This window comes from Panthera leo, chromosome A1 (assembly GCF_018350215.1).
Source record: "Panthera leo isolate Ple1 chromosome A1, P.leo_Ple1_pat1.1, whole genome shotgun sequence".
NCBI classification, from domain to species: domain Eukaryota; kingdom Metazoa; phylum Chordata; class Mammalia; order Carnivora; family Felidae; genus Panthera; species Panthera leo.
The window spans coordinates 232084928-232098621 of NC_056679.1; positions in this window are offsets into that span (position 1 = coordinate 232084928).

Genomic DNA, 13694 nt, shown 5'->3' on the forward strand with positions numbered 1-13694 from the left:
TGTTTTTGGAAAACATGTCCACAAATATAAATTTCCTATTTCCTATTTCTGTGAAGTTTTATTTTCATTTCTCTTTTCCTGCCTTGCTCCCCAATCTGCTGATTTGCTTTTTTTTTTTTTTTTTTTCCATTTGGAGACTCACTTCTTTCTACGTGAACAATTAGCAACTTCACAGAATGTAGTGAATTAAACCTTAATGTCTACCATAGGGTTTTCACTCTCTGGTGCCTTGTGACAGAGTCTCTTCTGAAGTCATTCAGGCAGCCAGCCCATTAATCTCCCTTCTGCCCTCTGCGTCAAGACCCTTGTCTCATCTTCAAACAGCAGGTGCAACAATAGCCCTTGAGGAGAGAGCGTTTCCCCTCAACGTCTGGGGCTCCTCCTCATCATCCAACGATACTGCCTGATTCAGAGCATGGGTTCCTCTTCCTGTTTTCTGTGCAGATAAACTACCTGGGACTACAGCTCTCGTCCTCCATAAACCATGTGCCACCACAGTAACATTCCCAAATGGTATTAGGTGTTTTCTCTGATGTTCTGCATCTGCCACTTGTGGCTACATATCCTACAGCCTCACTCAATATTCCCATTTGATAGCGTGGCCTTTTCAGCAACATTATTTCCTGATTCTCGGAGTTTGGCACTGGAGCCTGAAACATGCATACCCACGCAGACCTACGCCGACATCATGTATGGGCAGTCCCAGGTGTTAGGGGCCTCGAACTGGGTTATGGCCTCTTCCGGGTACAGATCCCCATTACCCCACTTCTCGACGGGTCCTCCAGTAGAAACTCCTGGAAAAATGGAGGGTATAGCAACAGGTTGAAAGCACATAGAACATTATTTCAGAGAGCAAATACTCAACAACATAGGGAAGACACCAATGAAAGGTCAAGACAAACGCATGCTATTTCGATATTAAAATGCACTATTGAGTGGGTATGTTGACTTTAGAAGAGCAGCTCTCCATAGAAACACTGACTCAGACTCAGAAAATGCCCTGGGTCTGCCGTGGCTTTATGGTTTCGGTGATACAAGTTGTGCAGCCGCATCATCTACACCGCTGTCATCTCCTGGGGAGCAGGCAACCCTGGCCTCACATGTCTCCCTCCTGCCCCTGCCCCCTGCGTGCTCTGCTCTGGGGTATTCACACTCTCTCAGGGCAAGTTACCAACCCTCGCTGGGTCTCCTCCCTCATCTGTAAAACAATACCAACCTAGAGGGGGTTTTGTGAGAATTTAATAAGAAAGTATATTGAAAATATGCATGGCCAGTGGGTAATCACAAAGCTGGTGATGGAGCATTTATTTTGTTTTCTTTGCTTTTTCCCCTCATCTTCTTCTTCTCTGTCTCACTCTTTAAAACTTATCTTCACTCCTTCAAGCTCCCCATTGGCCCCCCTCCACTTTCATCCTGGCCAGAATCATTCTCTCCCTCCCTGCGTCTCTTTTTATAATGAGACACTACTAGCCATTTGAAATTTGCATGCCGCTGAGTTATTTGCTGCTAAATTTGAATTTCTTGACCCCAGATCTTGAGATCATTATCCCAACTGCTGGAGTAGAAACCAGGAAGCTGTATGTTTAACAAGCTTCTCTCGAGATGCTGATATAATTGGTCAGCTATTTGCATTTTGAGGGGGGAAACAGAGCTAACATCTGCCATATTAAATATTAAACAAAAAGGTTTCCCAACTTTGGACACATAATCGAAATCACCAGGGAGTGTTTAAAAATCCTGTTGTCCAGCAGCACAGCAGAGCAAATAAATTAGAAACTCTCAGTGAGGGATCCAGGTATAGGTGGTATTGGAGGGAAAGCCAACATACAGCAAGATTCTCAACTGTTTGTAAGAATCTAATAGACGTAGGTGACTTTCACACAGATTAGAGTTTGGGAACCACTGATTTAAAGAGACAGATCATATAACACCTCCAATAAATTATAAGGGGATTTAATATACTCAATTATGAAATAAACTGTTGATTTTTTTTTATAACAAACTTTTTATTTTAAGATAGTTTTAGACTAACCAAAAGGGGCAAGGATAGTATCGAGGGTTTCTGTATATCCCAACCTCATTTTGCCTATTGCTAATACCTTCTATTGATCCATCACCACTGATGAACCAGCATTAATAGAGTCTTCCTCACTGAAGTGATTTCGTGCAGATTTTACAATTGTTTAAAATTTTCCTTATTTTGCATCCAATGTCTTTTTCTCTCCCAAGGCCCTATCTACGATCCCATATTTAGCTGTCATGACTCTTTAGGCTTTTTTTTTTTTTTTTTTTTTTTTGGTCTGTGACAGTCTCTTAGGCTTTCTTTGTTTTTTGATGACCTTGATAGTTTTAAGGAGTACTGGTCAGGTAATCTGCACAATAAGCCTCAGTGTGGGTTTGTCTGATATTTTCCTCATGGTTATAGAGGAGTTATGAATTATTAGAACAAAGACCACAGAGGTAAAGTACCGTCTTAATCCCATCATATCAAGGGTATATAATACCAAATTACTTATGGCTGTTTGGCCTTAATTCAACTGATAGAGTTTGTCAGATTCTCTACTGTTAAGTAACTGTTGCACCGCCTCTTTCTAGACTACTCTTTGGAAGGAAGTCACTATGTGAAACCCTCACCTAAGGAGTCAGGAGTTATGTGCCATCTCAAATAGGGCAGACGATCAACATAATTTATTTAGGCAGAGGATCAACAAATTTTTCTACATGGGAGACTTGTCTCTTTTCTCTCATTTAGTTATTTACTCAATCATTTATTTACCTTAAAGCATACTTGTGGATATTTATTTTATACTTTGGGTTATGTTCCATTACTTTCTTCTTTTCTTGCTCAAATTATTCCAGCTTTGGCCATTAGGAGCTCTTTTCATTGGTTCCTATGTTCCTTTGGCAATGAGTGTTGTTGTTGTTGTTGTTGTTGTTTCACTTTTGAGTACCTTCTTACTTTCTGGAAATACACGGTACTCTGAGCCCTCTTCTGATAGGCTAGATCTAACTTCCTTCCTTCCTGTACTTTTAGTTTGCTCATGTGGCTTCCCAGAACAGAACTGGTATACCATTGAGAGATCCCTCAACAGGCAAATATGCTTGACATCAGGAAATGTCAGTGGAGAGAAGAAGGAGGAGGAAGAGGAGGGGGATGCAGAGGAGAAGAAAAACTAAAGAGCAAATGTAATAACTCAAGGAGCATCATCATATGGCATGCTTCAGCATGGGACCAACAGCCCCTGAGACTGTTTTTGCATTGTGGAACCATTCAATATTTGACATGTGTCTTGACATCCTTGAGCTTTCAAAGGCTAGAGTGACCAATTCTACTAAGAATGCATTCATACAAGCAATCATTTACATTAAAAAGGAGGGGGAGTACCTGGGTGGCTCAGTTGGTTGAGTCTCCAATTCTTGACATTGGCTCAGGTCATGATCTCATGGTTTGTAAGATCGAGCCTTGAATAGGGCTCTGGACTGACAGCATGGAGCCTGCTTGGGTTTCTTTCTCTCCTTCTCTTTCTGCCTCTCCCCAAGTCATGCTCTCTCTCTCCCTCTCTCAAAATAAATAAATAAGCTTTAGAAAACTATTAAAAACGTTTGAAAGGTACAATTAGAAATCTTAAGTGGAAAAGTAATTTTGTTTTTGAGAAAAATAATATTCCTTATGTTAACAGCCTATTGAATCCAAAGCCTACAGATATCCAACAGACACATGAAAAGATGTTCAAGATCGCCAGCCACCAGAGAAATGCAAACTAAAACCACAATGAGATATCGCTTACACCTGTCAGAATGGCTAAAATCAAAAAGATAAGAAATAACAAGGATGCAGAGAAGGAAGGTTGGCAAGGATGCAGAGAAAAAGGAATCCTCCTGCACTCTTAATGGGAATGCAAACTAGTACATCCACTGTGGAAAACAGTGCAGAGTTTCCTCAAAAAACTAAAAGTAGAATTATATATGATCCAGTAATTCTACTACTGGGTATTTATTCAAAGAAAATGGAGACACGAATTCAAAAAGATGTGCACCTGTATATTTATATATTTATTTATTGTATATTTATTGTATATTTATTGAAGAATTATTTGCAATAGCCAGGATATGGGAGCAACCCAAGTGTTTACAGATAGATGAATGGGTAAAGAATATGTGATAGATATAATGGAATATTACTCAGTCATAAAAAAGAACGAAATCTTGCCATTTGCAACAACATGAATGGACTCAGAGGGCATAATGCTAAGTGAAATAAGCCAGAGAAAGGCAAATACCATATGATTTCATTCCTACGTGGGATTTAAGAAACAAAACAAATGAACAAACAATGGAAAAAAGAGACAAAAACAGACTCTTAAATGCAGACTATAAATTGGTAGTTGTCAGAGGGGAGGTAGGTGGAGGGAATCAGCGAAATAGGTGGTGGAGATTAACAATACTCTTATCTTTTTTTTCAAATTTGTTTATTTATTTTGACGGGGGAGAGGGGCAGAGAGAGAGAGGGAGAGAAAGAATCCCAAGCAGGCTCTGCACTGTCAGCATGGAGCCTGATGTGGGCTCAGACTCACAAACGGTGAGATCACGAACACATGACCCCAAATCAAGAGCCAGACACTGAACTGACTGAGCCATCCAGGCCCCCAAACAGTACGCTTATCTTGATGAGCACCGAGAAATGTATAGAATTGGTGAATCATTATATTGTACATCGGATACAAATACAACGCCGTATGGCAATTATACTTGAATAAAAACAAAACAAAAATCAATCAGTAGAAGCATAAACTTCATAGCCAAAACAAAGACATCAATAGAAGTAGAAAACAAATAGCTTGTTGCATGTGAATGCCAGAGTTAAAAATTCCCACCAGATAATATGAAAATGCCTGAAGGCTGAGCCATTTTACACATAATCGTCACTGGGTACAAGTATAACACAAGTTCCAATGTCTACTTACATCTTAAGATACGCTTTTTCAAATTAACCATTAACTGATGGTGATATCAGATATGAGAACCCAGCATGCTCAAGCCAAGCTCAATGTCCTTGAAGACTGAATAGTGTTCACCATTCTCAAGGTCTCTCTGTATGAGTTAAACATCTCACAGTTCATGAGTTCAAGCCCTGCGTTGGGCTCTGTGCTGAGAGGTCAGAGCCTGAAGCCTGCTTCAGATTCTGTGTCTCCCTCTCTCTCTGCTCCTCCCCTGCTCACACTCTGTCTCTCTCTCAAAAATAAATAAAGATTAAAAAAAATTTAAAAAACATGCTACATAAACCAAAGTCCTAGGATGACGAGAGAAATGTAAATGGGAACTGGATGTGATGCATTGTAAATATATCAGTTGCAGCCTATGATATGTATTCTGTAATTTACAAAAAAATTATGTGCTTATGCAAATGTCACATACCCTTATTTGTAAAATGTTAAATATCAAACTCATAAACATATGTTTATAAACTCACTATACTTCATTTTGTGCATATTATACAAGACTTTTATACTGTAAGCACAAGGATTCTTAGGTTGATGATGTGATTAATGTGGGGAACCCGGGAGGCTCAGTTGGTGGGGTGCCAGACTCTTGATTTGGGCTTGGGTCATGATCCCAGGGTCGTGGAATTCAGCCCTGTGTTGGGCTCTGCGCCGAGCATGGAACCTGCTTAGGATTCTCTCTCTCTCTCTCTCTCTCTCTCTCTCTCTCATTCTCTCTCTCTCTCTCTCTCTCTCTCTATCTCTCTGTATCTCTCTTTCTATATCTCTCCCTCTGCCCCTCCCCCATTCGTGTCCCCCCCCAAAATAATAACATGATTCATGCATAATAGTCAAGAAATAGTATGATAAATAAACATTTTTATATTAATAAAGAAAATAATTGCTTTTGACTCTTCTTCCTGAATAAATTGACTCACTTTCTTTGATCTATGTTTTAACCTTGGGGGAAGTTAAAAAGTTGTGCTTTATCTTTTGGGGATCTTGTTGCCTGAAGACAGTGTAAGGTGACTACTTTTGGTTCTAACCTTGGGGTAGACTAGTGTTCACCGTTCTGCAGAGAGATAAGGAACTGCCAAATCTGACTAGGCTCATAGGCAGCACATCATTCTTTTCTGTACCCTATTGCCCAACTTGCTCTTTTCTCTGTCCTCTCAGAGAACCTTCTGTCTTTTGTCCTTTGGAGTGGATTTATTCCCTTATTCCTAACCTGGGAACGCTTCATGCCCAAGAGCAGTGCTATGGTTAAGAGCAGTGGTTGGAGAAGCATTTGGAAGGTCAGAATAAGTAGAGAAAGAGGACAGAGACAGGGGTGGAGAAACATAGTCACAGAGAGGGAAGAAGACAGAGGAGAGGCCTTAGATTTACATGACATATATTCTTAATCATGAAGCAAAGAAGTCCACGCACTAGTGAATAATAAAGCACAGATTTCCCAGTGAAAAACACCAATAGTTTTTACGAAACTGGACCTCTCGTGGGGTGCCTGGGTGGCTCAGTCAGTTGGGAATCTGACTTAGGCTCAGGTCATGATCTCAGCTTGTAAGTTCGAGCCCCGCGTCAGGCTCTGTGCTGACAGCTCAGAGCCTGAAGCCTGCTTCGGGTTCTGTGTCTCCCTCTCTCTCTCTCCCCTCCTCTGCTCATGCTCTTTCTCTGTCTCAAAAATAAATAAACATTAAAGAAAATTTTAAATTTTTTTTTTCAACGTTTTTTATTTATTTTTGGGACAGAGAGAGACAGAGCATGAACGGGGGAGGGGCAGAGAGAGAGGGAGACACAGAATCGGAAACAGGCTCCAGGCTCCGAGCCATCAGCCCAGAGCCTGACGCGGGGCTCGAACTCACGGACCGCGAGATCGTGACCTGGCTGAAGTCGGACGCTTAACCGACTGCGCCACCCAGGCGCCCCATAAAGAAAATTTTAAACAAAACTGGACCTCTCGAGGCACACAAAATAGGAGCTACAACTTTAATAACAATCATTACAACTAGAAGTCAGTGACAATACTCATTAAGGAAATAAATTGTTTCTATGATTAGCATCACAAGTGAATTATCCTTTGCAAAGCTGTTACCCAGGAACAGAAATAAGATTTGCAAATTTTTAGTATTTCTGTTCGTGTGGGCCTTCCTCCCTGATCGCTCTCACTCTGAGTAACCAAAGGACAAAACATCTGTAAGTTAGGAATATAATTGAGTCTTGTGTCCAAGAGGAAGGTGATTAAAAGAAACGTGTCCTTCAAAAGTAGGGCCCATGAGTCTGCGTATTAGATTAAATACACTGTGAACTGGGGGATAATGCGGCTGTTGAGCAGAAGAGATCAGGGAGTCTATAACACCACTTACCTTCCTGGTAGATTCCCCAACATGGCAGACGCGGCCAAGGGGCCCAAGATGAACTGTGTAGAGATGGCAATTGCAGTTTCAATGGAACATAAACAGTTATAAGAAGAATTAAAGATGAATGAAATATTTGATGGAGAAATAGAAAACAGTACCTACGAAATGATTACATACACCCATATATACGCAAGAATAACATCCTCTAGGGTTCCTGTACGTTTGTACATGTATGTGCACATCTAGAAGTATGCTGTGTTATCAGGTAGAAAACACATCATGATTGCATGATACTTCTATGGTGGACAACTGAGGTAGGCATTGCTTCCTTATCTTTTATTCCATCCATCCATCCATCCATCCATCCATCCATCCATTCACTCATTCTTAACTTCAGACACATAGATGACAGTACCATCCAAATATGAACTAGGAAACATGGCTGATTATCTAAGGTTAACATTGAAATGAGAAATGGGACATCCTTTCCCATCAAGGATGATTACTCCTCTTTGATTATAAACTGTGTGGATGAAGATGGTCTATGCTATTTGGCTTTACGATATAACGATAATCATTGCAAAGCTAAAAGTAAGCTGGGTGGAAATTATAATACATTCAATCAGAGCAAACGCATATCACAGCATTAGTTCTGACTTTGAGAAGGCACTCTAACAATACGCTATGGACAACAAAGCATTTTTCAGAGTAGGCAGATTGAGCCAAATCTTCCATGAAAATGGACGCAAATGGACAAGGGTGATTGGCACCTTACCCATGATAATGTTTATTTTTTGGTCAGTTAAATGTCAAAGTACAAACATCCCACACACCTGGAAAGTCGAGTTGTTTCTTCCATTCATGAAAAGTGACTTTGGAATCCAATCTCTTATAATGAAATTTAAATGAGAGTTTAAATGAAGACAAGGCTTTAAAAAAATTCAGACAATTATGGGGTGCACTGTTGTAAAACTAATTGAGCCCCCTATTTAGGGTCTCACATTAAAAATATAACCCAAATAGGGGCCCCTGGGTGGCTCAGTCAGTTGAGTGTCCGACTTCGGCTCAGGTCATGATCTCGCGGTCTGTGAGTTCGAGCCCCATGTTGGACTCTGTGCTGACAGCTGGAGCCTGCTTGGGACTCTGTGCCTGACTCTGAGCCTGGAACCTGCTTGGGACTCTGTGTCTCCCTCTCTGTCTGTGAACCTCCCTCCCTCTCTCTCACTCTCTCTCTCTCTTTCTCTTTCTCTCTCTCTCAGAAATAAATAAACGCTAAAAAAAATGATAATAATAAAATTACCCAAGTGGATTTTGGCTGTGAAATGACAGAAGATATAACAACAAAAACTCATTGTTTTTTGTTAAATTAAAAAAAATAATGTTTTTAATTTATTTTTGAGAGAGAGAAATGGAGTGTGAGCAGGAGGGGGAGGTGCAGAGAGAGGGAGACACAGAATCCGAAGCAGGCACAGAGCCTGACACGGGGCTCGAACCCACAAACCATGAGATCGTGACCTGAGCTGAAGTCTGAGGCTGAACCGACCGAGCTACCCAGGGGCCACACAACAAAAACTCATTCGTAAGAGTGTCAAATTAGTATTAACCAAGATAACTTTTCCTATGTCTGAAATGGATCATATTAACTGGTAAAAAAAAAAAAATAAGTCTAGGTGCTGCACAAGACAACTCTCTGTGATCCTTGTCTGTGAGTATATACCTCTTTTACAGATTTCTAAGAATAACTTCAAGTTAATGTGAACAACGTTTATGCAGCTCTTCCCAGTTTTCCTCCTAATTTTTCTCAATATTATCAGGGTGCTCAGATCTAAATTGCAGATGTGATATCTTAAACACCCCTAAATGCATGCTATTAGGGTAAAATAAAATGAGGGGTGCAAGAGCTTTTTGCTTTTGGTTTTTAGGGTTTGTTTGCTTTTTTGTCATTTGGCTAGCTTAATGTAGTCTTCATGTTTTCTGGAATCTACACCCGGTGACCAGAGCCTAAGGTTTGAATGAACTTAAATTTCTGTCTTCACTCTAAGCATGTACTTACGACCCAGATCCTCATCCTCTGTAACCTAAGTTTCTTTATTTGTGGGATGGGTGTAACAGAAGAGGGTCCACAGCATAGGTTAAGGAAGCCAGTTTGTGACAAACTGAAAGTGTTCAATAAATAAATGGTGTTGTTGGGCCTGAGGGGCTCAGTCAGTTAAGCATCCAATTTGGGCTCGAGTCATGATCTCACGGTTCATGAGTTCGAGCCCCGCATCAGGCTCTGTGCTGACAGCTTGGAGTCTGTTTGGGATTCTCTCTCTCTCTCTCTCTCTCTCTGCCCCCTCCTCCTCTCCCCCGCACTTGTGCTCTCTTGCTGTCTCTCAAAATAAATAAATAAACTTAAGAAATGGTGTTGTTACTCTGAGGCAGTCAGTTTATTCCCATGTTTTAATTATTTGGGGGAAGTCAGAGAAGTTTAAGCATTCCTGGAAAGGAGGGCTGCATTTATCATAGTATCTGTCATCCCAGAGTTGGGTGCATCCTGTTCAATCAATTTGTATAAGCACAGAAATATAAATGCTGAACTAAAATATTGAGAGTTGGAGGGTACAGAAACTAAGACATAGTGTACAGAAGAGAGGAGACAAAGAGGCAAACTACTTTCCATAAATATTTGACAGGGTTATAGGAGATTATGAGGAAGGGTGGATCTGGTCAGAGGAATGTACTATACTGACTTATCTAGAAACATACCAGTGTAGTTATTATTCTAGTAACTTGGAAACATGTGTTAGGACAGGGATGTTTATTGAGCGATAACTGAATGCTCTTTTACTTTTTTACTTTTTTTTTAATATTTATTTATTTTTGAGACACAGACAGAGCGTGAGTGGGGGAGGGGCAGAAAGAGAGGGAGACACAGAATCAGAAACAGGCTCCAGGCTCCGAGCTGTCAGCACAGAGCCCAGCACAGGACTCAAACCCAGGAACCATGGGACCATGGACCTGAGTCAAAGTCAGACGCTTAAACGACTGGGCCACCCAGGCGCCCCTAACTGAAGGCCCTTTTAGACCTGTCACCAAAATATCTGCTTTAGTCCACATTCAAACACTTCAGGCGGATGTAGTTTCCCCTATTTTACAGGCAAGAGAACAGGACAAGAGAGCAGCCTGGCACATGTCAGGTGGCCCAGAAGAGATCAAGTAGACGGAGAACCTGATCTATGACTGACATCCAAGGATGTTCCTTCTGTCTCACACCGTGGGGATGCAACCCAAGCCCCTCGATGCAATCAGTGGACGACCAAGTGAGTCTCATCTCTTCCCTTGTCCCATTATGCCACCTGCATCCATCCCAACGATCATTTACACTCTTTCTTTGGCTTTTGTTGAATATCACCTGACTGCGTGTCAACGCGGGCTCTTTTTCACACAGCCTGATGGCGCTGAGATGGTGTGGACAACAATAAATACTTTCCAGACTTGGCCTCTAGCCTCTGAAATATATTAGGAAAACTTACAACTAACATTTTCTGAAAATACGTCTGAGGGATAGGTTTATAATCATGTAAATTAATGAGAAGAAGAGTATACTATATTTTATAATATAATAGTAGGTATTTTCATTGTGTGTGTCTACAGTCACACAGAATACCAATGCCTACAGGAGAATGATTTCACTTTTTCTGGCTTAAAACCCTCTTTAGTCCCTCCCAGGAGGAACCCCCACAAAGGTGAGCAGACCTCAATGGGGAGAGGCTGTGTGGAATGGAGAGAGGACAGCAGAGCAGTGTGAGAAGCAGGGCCACTGTCCACACTATAGAGCACAAGGTGGAAGGCTTTGTGGGAGCCCGGCAGGAACCCAGGGAAGCTCTTGAAGGACACTGGTTGACTTAAGACAGGGTCGGTCACCAGATAGATGAGAGGTGTAGAAGTGAACACAATTGGCTGTTTTTCCTCAAACATCAAAGGCACAATGTTGGGGCACCTGGGTGGCTCAGTTGGTTGGGCGTCCAACTCTTGGTTTCCTCTCTGGTCACAGTCTCATGGTTCTGAGATGAGCCTCATGTTGGGCTCTGTGCTGACAATGTGGAGTCTGTTTGGGATTCTCAATCCTTCTCTCTCTCAAAATAAATAAATAAATAAACATTTTTTTTTTAAGAAGACACAATTTCATTTAGAGCACAGTAGGCCTTTAAAAAAATTTTTTTAAATGCTTATTTATTTTTGAGAGAGAGAGACAGAGCACAGGGAGGGGAGGGACAGAGAGAGAGGGAGACACAGAATCTGAAACAGGCTCCAGGCTGCGAGCTGTCAGCACAGAGCCGCACATGGGGCTTGAAGCCATGAACCATGAGATCACAACCTGAGCCAAAGTCGGATGCTCAACCGAGTGAACCACCCAGGCACCCCAGAGTAGACCTTTTTTTTTCTTTAATATTTATAGGGGCACATGGGTGGCTCAGTTGGTTAAGCATCCGACTTCAGCTCAGGCCATGATGTCAAAGTTCTTGAGTTTGAGCCCCACATCCAGCTCTGTGCTGACAGCTCACAGCCTGGATCCTTCCTCAGATTCTGTGTCTCCCTCTCTCTCTGACCCTCCCTCCCTCACTCCTGTCTCTCTCTCCCTCTCTCTTTCCCAAAAATAAACATTAAACAACATTTTTAAAACATGATTTGAGAGACCAAGCATGTTGGGGAGGGGCAGAGGGAGAGAGAGACAATCCCGAGCAGGCTCTTCACTGTCAGCCCAGAGCCCCACCTCACAAACCATGGAATCATGACCTGAGCCGAAATCAAGATTCAGACGCTTAACCGTCTGAGCCACCCAGGCGCCCCAGAGTAGACCTTCTCAGAGGCAGCATGTTGATAAGAAAAAGCAGGTGGCAAAGCCATAAGCACTACCTTTCCTCTCATTTCTTATGTTCGCCTTTTTTTCTAACTGGGAGGAGGGTTGTATGGTGAGGCACCAACTGCCTTCGTGTCATCTTGTACCTCCTAGCATGTAACCTTTATTGTTGGCAACGTAAACATCCAGATAGATGAGCTTCTAAAAGGTGTCCCTTGGTGCACTGGAATGTCACAGACGTGCCAAGCGGGTGACCTCCTCAGGCTTCAGGATGGCATCCGCTTATCCAGCGTGCTGTGCACAGAGGTGTCTTTCTTCTAGGTGTGCCATGATGTGGGAAGGTTTGGGAGGCCTCCAAAACCCCAATGTCTTTCTTCCTCTTCTCAAATCCAACCTTCTTTCCCAATGTTTCCATCTCAGCAAATTTGTAACCATTGTCCTCATTAGAAACTGCATCATGATGACACTTTGTCACCCACCTCCTGTTTTCCCAGCTCACATACCCAAGAGCTGCTGCCTCAAACTGCACAGGCATTACCATGGTGGTCGCTGTCTGGCACCCTCTCATATCCCAAGCTCCTCCTTGGCCAGCCCAGATGATCTGGTCTGGTGCCACAATGAGCACTTCACAAATGTCTGCAGCAACTTCTCGTTTTTCTCATTCTGTGATAGTCATGTAGCAAATTCTCAGTAATCACCAGTGTGGATTGGACCAAGCCATCTACCTTCTCAGCAGATGCGTGTGAATAGAAAGAGAAAAGTCACAAAATCCCACTGACTGATTTCACTTTACATGTAAAACCACGCATCTCAAAGGCACCATCCACATAGCCCGCCGGTTCAACATTTTCCTTGTGAGTGGACTTTCTTGTGTCCTGTGTCCTATGTCCTTTACTCCTTTCACACTTCTGACACTGTCTCCCTCCCTCCAGTCCTGGCAGATGGCTGTGCTTCCTGCTTTATGGATCATGAAGATACGGCCAGGTAAGAACCACCTCATTTTCCCACTCTCCTCTGTATAAAACTACCAGCATCAATTCTCACACATGGTGCCCCAAACCTGTTAGAATGGAGGTTTTCTAGAAGCTTCTGCTCTCTTGTGGATCTGATTCCCTCTTCTACTCAGACTTGCTTTCTATATTTTTTCCTCTCTACCACATTCTCAATATTTCTCTCTCTAACACCTCATATAAATATCATCTTAAAAATAAGCCCATAAACATCGTCTTAGTCAACTCTGGCTGCAATAACAAAACACCATAGACTGGGTGGCTTAAGCACTAGATACTTATTCTCACAGTTCTGGAGCTTGGAAAGTCTAGGGTTAAGATGCCAGCTGATTCAGTTCTGGGTGAGGGTCCCTCCTGGCTTCCAGATGGCCACCCTGTCACTATATCTCCACACGGGGGAGAGAAGAGTTGTGGCATATCTTTTTCTTCTTATAAGGGCACTAATCACATCATGGGGACTCCACCTTCATGACTTCACATAATTACTTCACTAATTCCCTCCCAG